The 19,204-nt window shown below is 38.6% G+C and overlaps 1 protein-coding gene across 4 annotated transcripts in view; it reads left to right on the forward strand.

Annotated features, from left to right (window-relative positions):
• The first annotated feature begins 1,751 nt into the window (after window positions 1–1,751).
• Window positions 1,752–19,204, forward strand: part of LOC124642773 (muscle calcium channel subunit alpha-1) — a 64,336-nt gene continuing 46,883 nt past the window's right edge. For all 4 annotated transcript variants that reach the window (XR_006985817.1, XM_047181410.1, XM_047181411.1 and 1 more), the window contains exon 1: window positions 1,752–1,876. The gene's annotated coding sequence lies outside the window, so the exon portion shown is untranslated. The remainder of the gene's footprint in view (window positions 1,877–19,204) is intronic.

Below are 19,204 nucleotides of genomic sequence, written 5' to 3' on the forward strand. Positions count from 1 at the left end.
TTTCTTCTTTTTTTGGGAAGCTATAACAATAGTACAACAGTTTTAAAATCCATCACCCATATTTTGACTCGTTACAAGAATTCATGGGCACCCTAGTTGTTTGGTTTACGAAAATGTTATTATTAGCTAACCTGTGGAACGATATATTGCAACCACCATAGGATTCACTTTTGCAAGTAGAAACGCAACACTTTTTCACCATTTTAATAGTTTAAATTGATTTAATACAAAAAAAAAATAAACAAAATTTTAAATGCTGATTACGCGCCAAGAATGTTCAGGGTTACCGCTAGAAAATAAAAAAAAGCAAAATAAAAATTTATGTTGTTTATGTTTTAATAATAAATACGAATAAATTAATGCGATTGTTATTAATTTGTTGACTTACAATTGTTAAAATAAGATAAAAATATAAGTGATTCAATTGTTTTTGGGAAGACAAAACTTTTGATCACAACATTTTTTTATGCTGGCAAGGTGTTAGAAAGAGACAAACAGCCTCCGTTCGAACTATCCCTCTCGGCTCGGATTTGCCTCTGTGTATTATGCAACCAATTTAGTACCTTATTGCGTTAGAATAGAGTTCATTTTCGTAAATATATATTTTGAGCGTGCGCAATCTTGTTTAGTAATATTATATCTATGTGTATTAGTAAGTTTAATATTATAATCTATGATAGTTTAGTTAGTTGGTGACAACACTAGCAGTAAGGAACTACACTACTAAAAACGAGTCTATGGCTGATTCTTGATCTGACTGATTGTAATCATGTTTGTGCTCCTAATAAATAATCTAAAATTATCTAAATGATGTTTGATTATAACATCATAACATGGCGCTGCGAGACAAATAAACCAACAAGGATTGAAGTCAACGCGTAATTTATATGATAGCGATTGGAAATTGGAAAGCACATTTTGCCGCAAGAAAACGATAAACCACGCTGTGATTGAAGATGGCCGAACCTAAACGAACAGGTATTGTAGGATTAAAACCCCCAACTGGCTTAAAAAATCTAAGTATGGAAGAATACAAAAAATTCATGACGAGGTTTGAGATATACAGATTAGCGTCAGGCGCACAAACCGAAACGACTGAAATTCAGACGGCATTGTTGCTTCACTGCATGGGAGAAGAGGCCCAAGAAATACATGCTACATTTGACTTTGAAAAGGATCAAAACTTTAACTACGAGAAAGTTATTCAGAAATTTAACGAATACTTTATACCGAAAAAAAATGAAAGCGTCAATTCACATCTATTTTTTACTAGAAATCAACGAGAAGGTGAAACTTTTGATAGTTTTTATACAGAAATAAAAAAACTCAGCACAGAATGCGAGTTCGGAAACCTATTAGATAGAATGCTGCGAGACAAAATAGTAACAGGGATCGCTGACAAGAGACTAAAAGATCGCCTGCTGCGAGAAAGTGATTTAACACTAACTAAAGCCATTAAGATATGTAAAGCTGCAGAACTTGCGGAGGAGCAAATTAAGAAGATAGACAATGAACCTGGAACGAGCACAGTCAACAGCGTTAAAAAGAAGAATGGAAGCGGATCAGTGTCCGAGAAAGAAACAAGATGGAAGAAAAATACAAGGAAGGACAAATCAGATAAAGAATTTACAAGAAGTACTGAACATAGATTTCAAGAAAAGAATAAGCAGCAACAAGAATTAAAAACAGAGAAGATGATTGACTGCAAAAGATGTGGATTCCATCACAGTATCAGAAGATGCCCGGCATACGGAAAGAAATGTATGAAATGTGGTAAGCTGAATCATTTTGCAAGGAAGTGCATGGCACAAAATACAAGAAACATAAAGGCAGTTCAAGAAATGCATCCAAGTGACAGCGAGGAATCATATGGCACGTATGTAGTAAACATTAGTAATATTAATGCAGATAAAAACTGGTATGAATATGTATATTTCACAGATTTTAATAGACATTTAAAATTTAAGTTAGACTCAGGTGCACAATGTAATGTCATTTCGGTGAGTGATTGTAATAGATTCGTCCTGAGGTTGTCAATGGTCACTTGTTTAGACATTCCTGCACAGCCCTTTCAGCAACACATATGTCATGATGTTCAAACCCTAATCTTAAGCTTACAGTCTAAGATAACCTACAGTATTCTAAAACCTAAAATAGATTACACAATGTGATTATTTTATATTAGATTACAATATAACAATATATGATATATAACTAAAATAAAATATTAGACTACATTACTAAGGACAATGCTATTCTTTGTATGGAAGTTGGGCTCAAGAGTTGCCCACAGTAACTGCATAGTGTATTATGTTCCATAGGCTTATAATAGGTCCCAGACTGAAATATTTCGAAATCTATCCCAGGAGTGCTGAGAAAAACTGGTTTGACTCTTATTCAATACTACGAAAAATATGCTTACGAACTCTTAACTATTCCACTTTTATTACCTTAATTGAAATGCATTATAATATTAATCGACAAATACGAGGTATTGAACGAGATTTTTTTTTACCGACTTCAAAAAATGGAGGAGTTTCTCAGTTCGTTTGTATTCTTTTTACGTAAGTACGTGCATAACTCCGTCGTTTACCAACCGATTTAAACAATCATTTTATTGTTTAAAAGGATTTACTTTCCAAATAGTTCCAGGGTCCAGGGTCTGGTGATAGAAACCTTAAAACATTATGGAACTCTCGGAAATTGTAAGCACATATCGAATAAAAACTTGTCAATCGGGTATATGTCTCCGACACCACAAAACTGTGGAGGTTAAGACCTGACCTGACGATGGAGACGACAGTGAGACGAGGGAACTCCTCAACGGTATCTATTTACTACCTCGTGTTTGAGCTTATTTTATTCGTCTTGATAAGATTTTTCCATTGCCATTAAGGATATTAATTGCATGACGCTACTCGAACTTAGGACTGATTGTGGTAGATAGAGACTGAAAAGCAAGAGAAACAACAATTACCTTTAAACGTCTATTTCTGTTTTTTTTTTTATCCTGTTAACAGTGAAACCACTATCTATCTGATATATATATCTCTATCTATCAAGAAAAGAGGTTGTTAGGTTTGTGGCTGCTTAAAATGGCTTGCTAACAATGGCTGGCTAACATTAGAACTGGTTTTTCTCGGGACCTCTGGGACCGATTTCAAAAATATTTGCATTCCGTCTTAAGAGTGAAGTAAAAAACCTATTTTAATCATTCCCACTACTGGGCAAATGGCTTGGGCTTCATAAACTGACTGTTCGAGTTGGACATTAGAACCGAGTTTTCTCGGGACCTCTGGGACCGATTTCAAAAATATTTGGATTCCGTCTTAAGAGTGAAGTAAAGAACCTATTCTAACCATTCCCACTACTGGGCAAATGGCTTGGGCTTTATAAAGTAACTGTTCAAGTTTAACATTTGAACCGGTTTTTCTCGGGACCTCTGGGACCGATTTCCAAAATATTTGGATTTCGTGACAACAGTGAAGTAAAGAACCTATTCTAACCATTCCCACTACTGGGCAAATGGCTTTGGCTTTATAAAGTGACTGTTCAAGTTTAACATTTGAACCGGTTTTTCTCGGGACCTCTGGGACCGATTTCCAAAATATTTGGATTTCGTGTTAACAGTGCAGCAAAGAACCTATTTCGACCACTTTCACTACTGGGCAAATGGCTCAGGCTTTGTTAAGTGACTATCTATGGAGAACATTTGAACCGGTTTTTCTCGGGACCTCTGGGACCGATTTCAAAAATATTTGGATTTCGTGTTCAGAGTGCACTATGGAACCTATTTTAACAATTTCCACTACTGGGCAAATGGCTTGGGCTTTATTAATTGACTGTTCAAGTTTGACATTAGAACCAGTTTTTCTCGGGACTTCTGGGACCGATTTCCAAAATATTTGGATTTCGTGATAACAGTGAAGTAAATTACCTATTCTAACCATTCCCACTACTGGTCAAATGGCTTGGGCTTTATAAAGTGACTGTTCAAGTTTAACATTTGAACCGGTTTTTCTCGGGACCTCTGGGACCGATTTCAAAAATATTTGGATTCCGTCTTAAGAGTGAAGTAAAGAACCTATTCTAACCATTCCCACTACTGGGCAAATGGCTTGGACTTTATAAAGTGACTGATCAAGTTTAACATTTGAACCGGTTTTTCTCGGGACCTCTGGGACCGATTTCCAAAATATTTGGATTTCGTGATAACAGTGAAGTAAAGAACCTATTCTAACCATTCCCACTACTGGGCAAATGGCTTGGGCTTTATAAAGTGACTGTTCAAGTTTAACATTTGAACCGGTTTTTCTCGGGACCTCTGGGACCGATTTCCAAAATATTTGGATTTCGTGTTAACAGTGCAGCAAAGAACCTATTTCGACCACTTTCACTACTGGGCAAATGGCTCAGGCTTTGTTAAGTGACTATCTATGGAGAACATTTGAACCGGTTTTTCTCGGGACCTCTGGGACCGACTTCAAAAATATTTGGATTTCGTGTTCAGAGTGCACTATGGAACCTATTTTAACAATTTCCGCTACTGGGCAAATGGCTTGGGCTTCATAAACTGACTGTTCAAGTTGGACATTAGAACCGGGTTTTCTCGGGACCTCTGGGACCGATTTCAAAAATATTTGGATTCCGTCTTAAGAGTGAAGTAAAGAACCTATTCTAACCATTCCCACTACTGGGCAAATGGCTTGGGCTTTATAAAGTGACTTCAAGTTTAACATTTGAACCGGTTTTTCTCGGGACCTCTGGGACCGATTTCAAAAATATTTGGATTCCGTCTTAAGAGTGAAGTAAAGAACCTATTCTAACCATTCCCACTACTGGGCAAATGGCTTGGACTTTATAAAGTGACTGATCAAGTTTAACATTTGAACCGGTTTTTCTCGGGACCTCTGGGACCGATTTCAAAAATATTTGGATTTCGTGTTAACAGTGCAGTAAAGAACGAATTTCCACCACTTTCACTACTGGGCAAATGGCTCAGGCTTTGTTAAGTGACTATCTATGGAGACCATTTGAACCGGTTTTTCTCGGGACCTCTGGGACCGATTTCAAAAATATTTGGATTTCGTGTTCAGAGTGCACTATGGAACCAGCTGAAACTACTCCCACTGCTGGGCAAACTTTGAGCCCACACCCTGGCATTGTCCTTTAAGTGGAAAAGGAATATAAGACTATTGTTATTATTTCTTAATAAAGCAAATACAAAAAAATGAAGCTACTAGAATTAATATAATAGTGCCAGTAGATAGACTAGGAATCCATTTATTGATCCTAGACAGGAATCCCAGATCTCCACTATCATAGGGATCCTCATTAGAAAAATGATCCTTCTGCATTGTATCAATTCCGGAGTATGGTATTATTTCATGAGTGTAATCTAACCCAGTAGAATTCAACGATTTCAGATCATACAATGTAGTGTAGTGGACCTTCCCGTCACATGGAAACGACTTTGTATTTATGTGGACTATTTTAGGAATGATAAATTATGTGGCTAGATTTATACCTAATGTGTCTGAAGTAACAGCACCATTGAGACAATTGATTAAAAAAGATGTACCTTTTGTGTGGTCAAAAGAACAAGATATTGCTTATAAAATCGTCGTTCAGAGTGCACTATGGAACCTATTTTAACAATTTCCACTACTGGGCAAATGGCTTGGGCTTTATTAATTGACTGTTCAAGTTTGACATTAGAACCAGTTTTTCTCGGGACTTCTGGGACCGATTTCCAAAATATTTGGATTTCGTGATAACAGTGAAGTAAATTACCTATTCTAACCATTCCCACTACTGGTCAAATGGCTTGGGCTTTATAAAGTGACTGTTCAAGTTTAACATTTGAACCGGTTTTTCTCGGGACCTCTGGGACCGATTTCAAAAATATTTGGATTCCGTCTTAAGAGTGAAGTAAAGAACCTATTCTAACCATTCCCACTACTGGGCAAATGGCTTGGACTTTATAAAGTGACTGATCAAGTTTAACATTTGAACCGGTTTTTCTCGGGACCTCTGGGACCGATTTCCAAAATATTTGGATTTCGTGATAACAGTGAAGTAAAGAACCTATTCTAACCATTCCCACTACTGGGCAAATGGCTTGGGCTTTATAAAGTGACTGTTCAAGTTTAACATTTGAACCGGTTTTTCTCGGGACCTCTGGGACCGATTTCCAAAATATTTGGATTTCGTGTTAACAGTGCAGCAAAGAACCTATTTCGACCACTTTCACTACTGGGCAAATGGCTCAGGCTTTGTTAAGTGACTATCTATGGAGAACATTTGAACCGGTTTTTCTCGGGACCTCTGGGACCGACTTCAAAAATATTTGGATTTCGTGTTCAGAGTGCATTATGGAACCTATTTTAACAATTTCCGCTACTGGGCAAATGGCTTGGGCTTCATAAACTGACTGTTCAAGTTGGACATTAGAACCGGGTTTTCTCGGGACCTCTGGGACCGATTTCAAAAATATTTGGATTCCGTCTTAAGAGTGAAGTAAAGAACCCATTCTAACCATTCCCACTACTGGGCAAATGGCTTGGGCTTTATAAAGTGACTTCAAGTTTAACATTTGAACCGGTTTTTCTCGGGACCTCTGGGACCGATTTCAAAAATATTTGGATTCCGTCTTAAGAGTGAAGTAAAGAACCTATTCTAACCATTCCCACTACTGGGCAAATGGCTTGGACTTTATAAAGTGACTGATCAAGTTTAACATTTGAACCGGTTTTTCTCGGGACCTCTGGGACCGATTTCAAAAATATTTGGATTTCGTGTTAACAGTGCAGTAAAGAACGAATTTCCACCACTTTCACTACTGGGCAAATGGCTCAGGCTTTGTTAAGTGACTATCTATGGAGACCATTTGAACCGGTTTTTCTCGGGACCTCTGGGACCGATTTCAAAAATATTTGGATTTCGTGTTCAGAGTGCACTATGGAACCAGCTGAAACTACTCCCACTGCTGGGCAAACTTTGAGCCCACACCCTGGCATTGTCCTTTAAGTGGAAAAGGAATATAAGACTATTGTTATTATTTCTTAATAAAGCAAATACAAAAAAATGAAGCTACTAGAATTAATATAATAGTGCCAGTAGATAGACTAGGAATCCATTTATTGATCCTAGACAGGAATCCCAGATCTCCACTATCATAGGGATCCTCATTAGAAAAATGATCCTTCTGCATTGTATCAATTCCGGAGTATGGTATTATTTCATGAGTGTAATCTAACCCAGTAGAATTCAACGATTTCAGATCATACAATGTAGTGTAGTGGACCTTCCCGTCACATGGAAACGACTTTGTATTTATGTGGACTATTTTAGGAATGATAAATTATGTGGCTAGATTTATACCTAATGTGTCTGAAGTAACAGCACCATTGAGACAATTGATTAAAAAAGATGTACCTTTTGTGTGGTCAAAAGAACAAGATATTGCTTATAAAATCGTCGTTCAGAGTGCACTATGGAACCTATTTTAACAATTTCCACTACTGGGCAAATGGCTTGGGCTTTATTAATTGACTGTTCAAGTTTGACATTAGAACCAGTTTTTCTCGGGACTTCTGGGACCGATTTCCAAAATATTTGGATTTCGTGATAACAGTGAAGTAAATTACCTATTCTAACCATTCCCACTACTGGTCAAATGGCTTGGGCTTTATAAAGTGACTGTTCAAGTTTAACATTTGAACCGGTTTTTCTCGGGACCTCTGGGACCGATTTCAAAAATATTTGGATTCCGTCTTAAGAGTGAAGTAAAGAACCTATTCTAACCATTCCCACTACTGGGCAAATGGCTTGGACTTTATAAAGTGACTGATCAAGTTTAACATTTGAACCGGTTTTTCTCGGGACCTCTGGGACCGATTTCCAAAATATTTGGATTTCGTGATAACAGTGAAGTAAAGAACCTATTCTAACCATTCCCACTACTGGGCAAATGGCTTGGGCTTTATAAAGTGACTGTTCAAGTTTAACATTTGAACCGGTTTTTCTCGGGACCTCTGGGACCGATTTCCAAAATATTTGGATTTCGTGTTAACAGTGCAGCAAAGAACCTATTTCGACCACTTTCACTACTGGGCAAATGGCTCAGGCTTTGTTAAGTGACTATCTATGGAGAACATTTGAACCGGTTTTTCTCGGGACCTCTGGGACCGACTTCAAAAATATTTGGATTTCGTGTTCAGAGTGCACTATGGAACCTATTTTAACAATTTCCGCTACTGGGCAAATGGCTTGGGCTTCATAAACTGACTGTTCAAGTTGGACATTAGAACCGGGTTTTCTCGGGACCTCTGGGACCGATTTCAAAAATATTTGGATTCCGTCTTAAGAGTGAAGTAAAGAACCTATTCTAACCATTCCCACTACTGGGCAAATGGCTTGGGCTTTATAAAGTGACTGTTCAAGTTTAACATTTGAACCGGTTTTTCTCGGGACCTCTGGGACCGATTTCCAAAATATTTGGATTTCGTGTTAACAGTGCAGCAAAGAACCTATTTCGACCACTTTCACTACTGGGCAAATGGCTCAGGCTTTGTTAAGTGACTATCTATGGAGAACATTTGAACCGGTTTTTCTCGGGACCTCTGGGACCGACTTCAAAAATATTTGGATTTCGTGTTCAGAGTGCACTATGGAACCTATTTTAACAATTTCCGCTACTGGGCAAATGGCTTGGGCTTCATAAACTGACTGTTCAAGTTGGACATTAGAACCGGGTTTTCTCGGGACCTCTGGGACCGATTTCAAAAATATTTGGATTCCGTCTTAAGAGTGAAGTAAAGAACCTATTCTAACCATTCCCACTACTGGGCAAATGGCTTGGGCTTTATAAAGTGACTTCAAGTTTAACATTTGAACCGGTTTTTCTCGGGACCTCTGGGACCGATTTCAAAAATATTTGGATTCCGTCTTAAGAGTGAAGTAAAGAACCTATTCTAACCATTCCCACTACTGGGCAAATGGCTTGGGCTTTATAAAGTGACTTCAAGTTTAACATTTGAACCGGTTTTTCTCGGGACCTCTGGGACCGATTTCAAAAATATTTGGATTCCGTCTTAAGAGTGAAGTAAAGAACCTATTCTAACCATTCCCACTACTGGGCAAATGGCTTGGACTTTATAAAGTGACTGATCAAGTTTAACATTTGAACCGGTTTTTCTCGGGACCTCTGGGACCGATTTCAAAAATATTTGGATTTCGTGTTAACAGTGCAGTAAAGAACGAATTTCCACCACTTTCACTACTGGGCAAATGGCTCAGGCTTTGTTAAGTGACTATCTATGGAGACCATTTGAACCGGTTTTTCTCGGGACCTCTGGGACCGATTTCAAAAATATTTGGATTTCGTGTTCAGAGTGCACTATGGAACCAGCTGAAACTACTCCCACTGCTGGGCAAACTTTGAGCCCACACCCTGGCATTGTCCTTTAAGTGGAAAAGGAATATAAGACTATTGTTATTATTTCTTAATAAAGCAAATACAAAAAAATGAAGCTACTAGAATTAATATAATAGTGCCAGTAGATAGACTAGGAATCCATTTATTGATCCTAGACAGGAATCCCAGATCTCCACTATCATAGGGATCCTCATTAGAAAAATGATCCTTCTGCATTGTATCAATTCCGGAGTATGGTATTATTTCATGAGTGTAATCTAACCCAGTAGAATTCAACGATTTCAGATCATACAATGTAGTGTAGTGGACCTTCCCGTCACATGGAAACGACTTTGTATTTATGTGGACTATTTTAGGAATGATAAATTATGTGGCTAGATTTATACCTAATGTGTCTGAAGTAACAGCACCATTGAGACAATTGATTAAAAAAGATGTACCTTTTGTGTGGTCAAAAGAACAAGATATTGCTTATAAAATCGTCGTTCAGAGTGCACTATGGAACCTATTTTAACAATTTCCACTACTGGGCAAATGGCTTGGGCTTTATTAATTGACTGTTCAAGTTTGACATTAGAACCAGTTTTTCTCGGGACTTCTGGGACCGATTTCCAAAATATTTGGATTTCGTGATAACAGTGAAGTAAATTACCTATTCTAACCATTCCCACTACTGGTCAAATGGCTTGGGCTTTATAAAGTGACTGTTCAAGTTTAACATTTGAACCGGTTTTTCTCGGGACCTCTGGGACCGATTTCAAAAATATTTGGATTCCGTCTTAAGAGTGAAGTAAAGAACCTATTCTAACCATTCCCACTACTGGGCAAATGGCTTGGACTTTATAAAGTGACTGATCAAGTTTAACATTTGAACCGGTTTTTCTCGGGACCTCTGGGACCGATTTCCAAAATATTTGGATTTCGTGATAACAGTGAAGTAAAGAACCTATTCTAACCATTCCCACTACTGGGCAAATGGCTTGGGCTTTATAAAGTGACTGTTCAAGTTTAACATTTGAACCGGTTTTTCTCGGGACCTCTGGGACCGATTTCCAAAATATTTGGATTTCGTGTTAACAGTGCAGCAAAGAACCTATTTCGACCACTTTCACTACTGGGCAAATGGCTCAGGCTTTGTTAAGTGACTATCTATGGAGAACATTTGAACCGGTTTTTCTCGGGACCTCTGGGACCGACTTCAAAAATATTTGGATTTCGTGTTCAGAGTGCACTATGGAACCTATTTTAACAATTTCCGCTACTGGGCAAATGGCTTGGGCTTCATAAACTGACTGTTCAAGTTGGACATTAGAACCGGGTTTTCTCGGGACCTCTGGGACCGATTTCAAAAATATTTGGATTCCGTCTTAAGAGTGAAGTAAAGAACCTATTCTAACCATTCCCACTACTGGGCAAATGGCTTGGGCTTTATAAAGTGACTTCAAGTTTAACATTTGAACCGGTTTTTCTCGGGACCTCTGGGACCGATTTCAAAAATATTTGGATTCCGTCTTAAGAGTGAAGTAAAGAACCTATTCTAACCATTCCCACTACTGGGCAAATGGCTTGGACTTTATAAAGTGACTGATCAAGTTTAACATTTGAACCGGTTTTTCTCGGGACCTCTGGGACCGATTTCAAAAATATTTGGATTTCGTGTTAACAGTGCAGTAAAGAACGAATTTCCACCACTTTCACTACTGGGCAAATGGCTCAGGCTTTGTTAAGTGACTATCTATGGAGACCATTTGAACCGGTTTTTCTCGGGACCTCTGGGACCGATTTCAAAAATATTTGGATTTCGTGTTCAGAGTGCACTATGGAACCAGCTGAAACTACTCCCACTGCTGGGCAAACTTTGAGCCCACACCCTGGCATTGTCCTTTAAGTGGAAAAGGAATATAAGACTATTGTTATTATTTCTTAATAAAGCAAATACAAAAAAATGAAGCTACTAGAATTAATATAATAGTGCCAGTAGATAGACTAGGAATCCATTTATTGATCCTAGACAGGAATCCCAGATCTCCACTATCATAGGGATCCTCATTAGAAAAATGATCCTTCTGCATTGTATCAATTCCGGAGTATGGTATTATTTCATGAGTGTAATCTAACCCAGTAGAATTCAACGATTTCAGATCATACAATGTAGTGTAGTGGACCTTCCCGTCACATGGAAACGACTTTGTATTTATGTGGACTATTTTAGGAATGATAAATTATGTGGCTAGATTTATACCTAATGTGTCTGAAGTAACAGCACCATTGAGACAATTGATTAAAAAAGATGTACCTTTTGTGTGGTCAAAAGAACAAGATATTGCTTATAAAATCGTCGTTCAGAGTGCACTATGGAACCTATTTTAACAATTTCCACTACTGGGCAAATGGCTTGGGCTTTATTAATTGACTGTTCAAGTTTGACATTAGAACCAGTTTTTCTCGGGACTTCTGGGACCGATTTCCAAAATATTTGGATTTCGTGATAACAGTGAAGTAAATTACCTATTCTAACCATTCCCACTACTGGTCAAATGGCTTGGGCTTTATAAAGTGACTGTTCAAGTTTAACATTTGAACCGGTTTTTCTCGGGACCTCTGGGACCGATTTCAAAAATATTTGGATTCCGTCTTAAGAGTGAAGTAAAGAACCTATTCTAACCATTCCCACTACTGGGCAAATGGCTTGGACTTTATAAAGTGACTGATCAAGTTTAACATTTGAACCGGTTTTTCTCGGGACCTCTGGGACCGATTTCCAAAATATTTGGATTTCGTGATAACAGTGAAGTAAAAAACCTATTCTAACCATTCCCACTACTGGGCAAATGGCTTGGGCTTTATAAAGTGACTGTTCAAGTTTAACATTTGAACCGGTTTTTCTCGGGACCTCTGGGACCGATTTCCAAAATATTTGGATTTCGTGTTAACAGTGCAGCAAAGAACCTATTTCGACCACTTTCACTACTGGGCAAATGGCTCAGGCTTTGTTAAGTGACTATCTATGGAGAACATTTGAACCGGTTTTTCTCGGGACCTCTGGGACCGACTTCAAAAATATTTGGATTTCGTGTTCAGAGTGCACTATGGAACCTATTTTAACAATTTCCGCTACTGGGCAAATGGCTTGGGCTTCATAAACTGACTGTTCAAGTTGGACATTAGAACCGGGTTTTCTCGGGACCTCTGGGACCGATTTCAAAAATATTTGGATTCCGTCTTAAGAGTGAAGTAAAGAACCTATTCTAACCATTCCCACTACTGGGCAAATGGCTTGGGCTTTATAAAGTGACTTCAAGTTTAACATTTGAACCGGTTTTTCTCGGGACCTCTGGGACCGATTTCAAAAATATTTGGATTCCGTCTTAAGAGTGAAGTAAAGAACCTATTCTAACCATTCCCACTACTGGGCAAATGGCTTGGACTTTATAAAGTGACTGATCAAGTTTAACATTTGAACCGGTTTTTCTCGGGACCTCTGGGACCGATTTCAAAAATATTTGGATTTCGTGTTAACAGTGCAGTAAAGAACGAATTTCCACCACTTTCACTACTGGGCAAATGGCTCAGGCTTTGTTAAGTGACTATCTATGGAGACCATTTGAACCGGTTTTTCTCGGGACCTCTGGGACCGATTTCAAAAATATTTGGATTTCGTGTTCAGAGTGCACTATGGAACCAGCTGAAACTACTCCCACTGCTGGGCAAACTTTGAGCCCACACCCTGGCATTGTCCTTTAAGTGGAAAAGGAATATAAGACTATTGTTATTATTTCTTAATAAAGCAAATACAAAAAAATGAAGCTACTAGAATTAATATAATAGTGCCAGTAGATAGACTAGGAATCCATTTATTGATCCTAGACAGGAATCCCAGATCTCCACTATCATAGAGATCCTCATTAGAAAAATGATCCTTCTGCATTGTATCAATTCCGGAGTATGGTATTATTTCATGAGTGTAATCTAACCCAGTAGAATTCAACGATTTCAGATCATACAATGTAGTGTAGTGGACCTTCCCGTCACATGGAAACGACTTTGTATTTATGTGGACTATTTTAGGAATGATAAATTATGTGGCTAGATTTATACCTAATGTGTCTGAAGTAACAGCACCATTGAGACAATTGATTAAAAAAGATGTACCTTTTGTGTGGTCAAAAGAACAAGATATTGCTTATAAAATCGTCGTTCAGAGTGCACTATGGAACCTATTTTAACAATTTCCACTACTGGGCAAATGGCTTGGGCTTTATTAATTGACTGTTCAAGTTTGACATTAGAACCAGTTTTTCTCGGGACTTCTGGGACCGATTTCCAAAATATTTGGATTTCGTGATAACAGTGAAGTAAATTACCTATTCTAACCATTCCCACTACTGGTCAAATGGCTTGGGCTTTATAAAGTGACTGTTCAAGTTTAACATTTGAACCGGTTTTTCTCGGGACCTCTGGGACCGATTTCAAAAATATTTGGATTCCGTCTTAAGAGTGAAGTAAAGAACCTATTCTAACCATTCCCACTACTGGGCAAATGGCTTGGACTTTATAAAGTGACTGATCAAGTTTAACATTTGAACCGGTTTTTCTCGGGACCTCTGGGACCGATTTCCAAAATATTTGGATTTCGTGATAACAGTGAAGTAAAGAACCTATTCTAACCATTCCCACTACTGGGCAAATGGCTTGGGCTTTATAAAGTGACTGTTCAAGTTTAACATTTGAACCGGTTTTTCTCGGGACCTCTGGGACCGATTTCCAAAATATTTGGATTTCGTGTTAACAGTGCAGCAAAGAACCTATTTCGACCACTTTCACTACTGGGCAAATGGCTCAGGCTTTGTTAAGTGACTATCTATGGAGAACATTTGAACCGGTTTTTCTCGGGACCTCTGGGACCGACTTCAAAAATATTTGGATTTCGTGTTCAGAGTGCACTATGGAACCTACACACATCAAAAGTGTCTAGGGATCAACATATATTTTTGCAATAACTTTTCTCCTGATTGATATTAATTAAAATTTTCTTTAAGGATTCATCAAATAAAGTGTTTTCGTTTGTCACAGTAACGATAAACCAAGTCACCTTTGCACTAATAAAGAAATTTGCCATTTTCCTAATAAAGGGATTTTTGACATTTGAAACACTAACACAAAAGTTCGAAAAAAAAGACTGAAATAACAGTTTTCTTTAAAAGTTTATTGGGTAACTTAAACAATTAATAATCCGTGTTTCTACCGCGAACACTAACAACACAAGAACATCGGTTTGGCATACTCAAAATGAGTTCATCCAAATCACGATGTGGAATGGCCGCCCATGTTCGTTGCAACAACAAAAAAAGGTCTTCTTGCGACTGGATACCCTCCATATTCGGCAGAGCTCTTCTCTGTAGCATATCCCATGCATGCTCAATCGGGTTCAAGTCTGGCGACTGAGCAGGCCAGGGCAGGACATTGATGTTAGCTGCCGCGAGAGTCTGTCTTACAACTCTTGCGGTGTGCGGTCGTGCATTATCATGCATTAACTGAAATAAGGGACCGATTTGCACTTGTAGAGGAACGATGACGTCTGATACAATCGTCTCAGCATAAATTTGAGCGTTGAGGTTGCTTCTGATCCAAATCAACTCAGTTCTTCCGCCGATCCAAATACCCGCCCATACCATGATGGTTCCACCACTATAAGGATGGACTTCCTGGCAGGATTTTAATCGCTGTTGGCGTCCAGGGGTTCTCCAGTGTCGTATACGTCTTGTATCCGGTCTCATACCAAAACGAGACTCATCAGAAAAGCACACGAAACGCCATTGTTCTTCTGCCCAATTTCTGTGTTCAAGAGCCCATTGATATCGAATCCTACGATTGTGCATTGCTATAGGTGGTACCCGTAGCGGTCTTCGGGAATGAAGGTTCACTTCATGCAAGCGGTTTCTGACTGTTTGGTCGCTAATTAAGTTCCCTGAAGAGTGATGAAGCCTCACGGCTAACATCATGGCGGTTATTGTTGGAGCTCTTCGAGTTAAGATTTGAATGTATCGGTCTTGTCTCCGTGTGGTGCAGCGATACCGTCCTCCATGGCGCTCAGCTACGGTACCAGTGCTTCGGTAACGTGTCCAAAGTCGACTGATAACACTCTGACTTGTATTCAGAGCTAAAGCCACAGTACGTTGCCGGGAACCAGCTTCTATCATTCCCACGGCTCTGAGCATTTCTTCCCTGCTTAAATGACGTCGCCGCTCCATAATAACGTTGGTTTTAATCAGTAGTAGGGAAACAGTAGCACTAATAATGTCTTCAATGCGTTGTATGTGTTTATAGGGAAAATATTGACAGCTGATTTTCATCTTTTACTCGAATTTGATTCACAGTTCCTGATTCAAATTATGAAATGCACCAAAAAGGATCCATATAAATTTATAAAATCATAAATTTATTACAAAGCCACATCTCAATCTCAAGAAATCCGCATAAAAATGCTTGATCCCTAGACACTTTTGATGTGTGTATTTTAACAATTTCCGCTACTGGGCAAATGGCTTGGGCTTCATAAACTGACTGTTCAAGTTGGACATTAGAACCGGGTTTTCTCGGGACCTCTGGGACCGATTTCAAAAATATTTGGATTCCGTCTTAAGAGTGAAGTAAAGAACCTATTCTAACCATTCCCACTACTGGGCAAATGGCTTGGGCTTTATAAAGTGACTTCAAGTTTAACATTTGAACCGGTTTTTCTCGGGACCTCTGGGACCGATTTCAAAAATATTTGGATTCCGTCTTAAGAGTGAAGTAAAGAACCTATTCTAACCATTCCCACTACTGGGCAAATGGCTTGGACTTTATAAAGTGACTGATCAAGTTTAACATTTGAACCGGTTTTTCTCGGGACCTCTGGGACCGATTTCAAAAATATTTGGATTTCGTGTTAACAGTGCAGTAAAGAACGAATTTCCACCACTTTCACTACTGGGCAAATGGCTCAGGCTTTGTTAAGTGACTATCTATGGAGACCATTTGAACCGGTTTTTCTCGGGACCTCTGGGACCGATTTCAAAAATATTTGGATTTCGTGTTCAGAGTGCACTATGGAACCAGCTGAAACTACTCCCACTGCTGGGCAAACTTTGAGCCCACACCCTGGCATTGTCCTTTAAGTGGAAAAGGAATATAAGACTATTGTTATTATTTCTTAATAAAGCAAATACAAAAAAATGAAGCTACTAGAATTAATATAATAGTGCCAGTAGATAGACTAGGAATCCATTTATTGATCCTAGACAGGAATCCCAGATCTCCACTATCATAGGGATCCTCATTAGAAAAATGATCCTTCTGCATTGTATCAATTCCGGAGTATGGTATTATTTCATGAGTGTAATCTAACCCAGTAGAATTCAACGATTTCAGATCATACAATGTAGTGTAGTGGACCTTCCCGTCACATGGAAACGACTTTGTATTTATGTGGACTATTTTAGGAATGATAAATTATGTGGCTAGATTTATACCTAATGTGTCTGAAGTAACAGCACCATTGAGACAATTGATTAAAAAAGATGTACCTTTTGTGTGGTCAAAAGAACAAGATATTGCTTATAAAATCGTCGTTCAGAGTGCACTATGGAACCTATTTTAACAATTTCCACTACTGGGCAAATGGCTTGGGCTTTATTAATTGACTGTTCAAGTTTGACATTAGAACCAGTTTTTCTCGGGACTTCTGGGACCGATTTCCAAAATATTTGGATTTCGTGATAACAGTGAAGTAAATTACCTATTCTAACCATTCCCACTACTGGTCAAATGGCTTGGGCTTTATAAAGTGACTGTTCAAGTTTAACATTTGAACCGGTTTTTCTCGGGACCTCTGGGACCGATTTCAAAAATATTTGGATTCCGTCTTAAGAGTGAAGTAAAGAACCTATTCTAACCATTCCCACTACTGGGCAAATGGCTTGGACTTTATAAAGTGACTGATCAAGTTTAACATTTGAACCGGTTTTTCTCGGGACCTCTGGGACCGATTTCCAAAATATTTGGATTTCGTGATAACAGTGAAGTAAAGAACCTATTCTAACCATTCCCACTACTGGGCAAATGGCTTGGGCTTTATAAAGTGACTGTTCAAGTTTAACATTTGAACCGGTTTTTCTCGGGACCTCTGGGACCGATTTCCAAAATATTTGGATTTCGTGTTAACAGTGCAGCAAAGAACCTATTTCGACCACTTTCACTACTGGGCAAATGGCTCAGGCTTTGTTAAGTGACTATCTATGGAGAACATTTGAACCGGTTTTTCTCGGGACCTCTGGGACCGACTTCAAAAATATTTGGATTTCGTGTTCAGAGTGCACTATGGAACCTATTTTAACAATTTCCGCTACTGGGCAAATGGCTTGGGCTTCATAAACTGACTGTTCAAGTTGGACATTAGAACCGGGTTTTCTCGGGACCTCTGGGACCGATTTCAAAAATATTTGGATTCCGTCTTAAGAGTGAAGTAAAGAACCTATTCTAACCATTCCCACTACTGGGCAAATGGCTTGGGCTTTATAAAGTGACTTCAAGTTTAACATTTGAACCGGTTTTTCTCGGGACCTCTGGGACCGATTTCAAAAATATTTGGATTCCGTCTTAAGAGTGAAGTAAAGAACCTATTCTAACCATTCCCACTACTGGGCAAATGGCTTGGACTTTATAAAGTGACTGATCAAGTTTAACATTTGAACCGGTTTTTCTCGGGACCTCTGGGACCGATTTCAAAAATATTTGGATTTCGTGTTAACAGTGCAGTAAAGAACGAATTTCCACCACTTTCACTACTGGGCAAATGGCTCAGGCTTTGTTAAGTGACTATCTATGGAGACCATTTGAACCGGTTTTTCTCGGGACCTCTGGGACCGATTTCAAAAATATTTGGATTTCGTGTTCAGAGTGCACTATGGAACCAGCTGAAACTACTCCCACTGCTGGGCAAACTTTGAGCCCACACCCTGGCATTGTCCTTTAAGTGGAAAAGGAATATAAGACTATTGTTATTATTTCTTAATAAAGCAAATACAAAAAAATGAAGCTACTAGAATTAATATAATAGTGCCAGTAGATAGACTAGGAATCCATTTATTGATCCTAGACAGGAATCCCAGATCTCCACTATCATAGGGATCCTCATTAGAAAAATGATCCTTCTGCATTGTATCAATTCCGGAGTATGGTATTATTTCATGAGTGTAATCTAACCCAGTAGAATTCAACGATTTCAGATCATACAATGTAGTGTAGTGGACCTTCCCGTCACATGGAAACGACTTTGTATTTATGTGGACTATTTTAGGAATGATAAATTATGTGGCTAGATTTATACCTAATGTGTCTGAAGTAACAGCACCATTGAGACAATTGATTAAAAAAGATGTACCTTTTGTGTGGTCAAAAGAACAAGATATTGCTTATAAAATCGTCGTTCAGAGTGCACTATGGAACCTATTTTAACAATTTCCACTACTGGGCAAATGGCTTGGGCTTTATTAATTGACTGTTCAAGTTTGACATTAGAACCAGTTTTTCTCGGGACTTCTGGGACCGATTTCCAAAATATTTGGATTTCGTGATAACAGTGAAGTAAATTACCTATTCTAACCATTCCCACTACTGGTCAAATGGCTTGGGCTTTATAAAGTGACTGTTCAAGTTTAACATTTGAACCGGTTTTTCTCGGGACCTCTGGGACCGATTTCAAAAATATTTGGATTCCGTCTT

This window comes from Helicoverpa zea, chromosome 25, assembly GCF_022581195.2.
Source record: "Helicoverpa zea isolate HzStark_Cry1AcR chromosome 25, ilHelZeax1.1, whole genome shotgun sequence".
NCBI classification, from domain to species: Eukaryota; Metazoa; Arthropoda; class Insecta; order Lepidoptera; family Noctuidae; genus Helicoverpa; species Helicoverpa zea.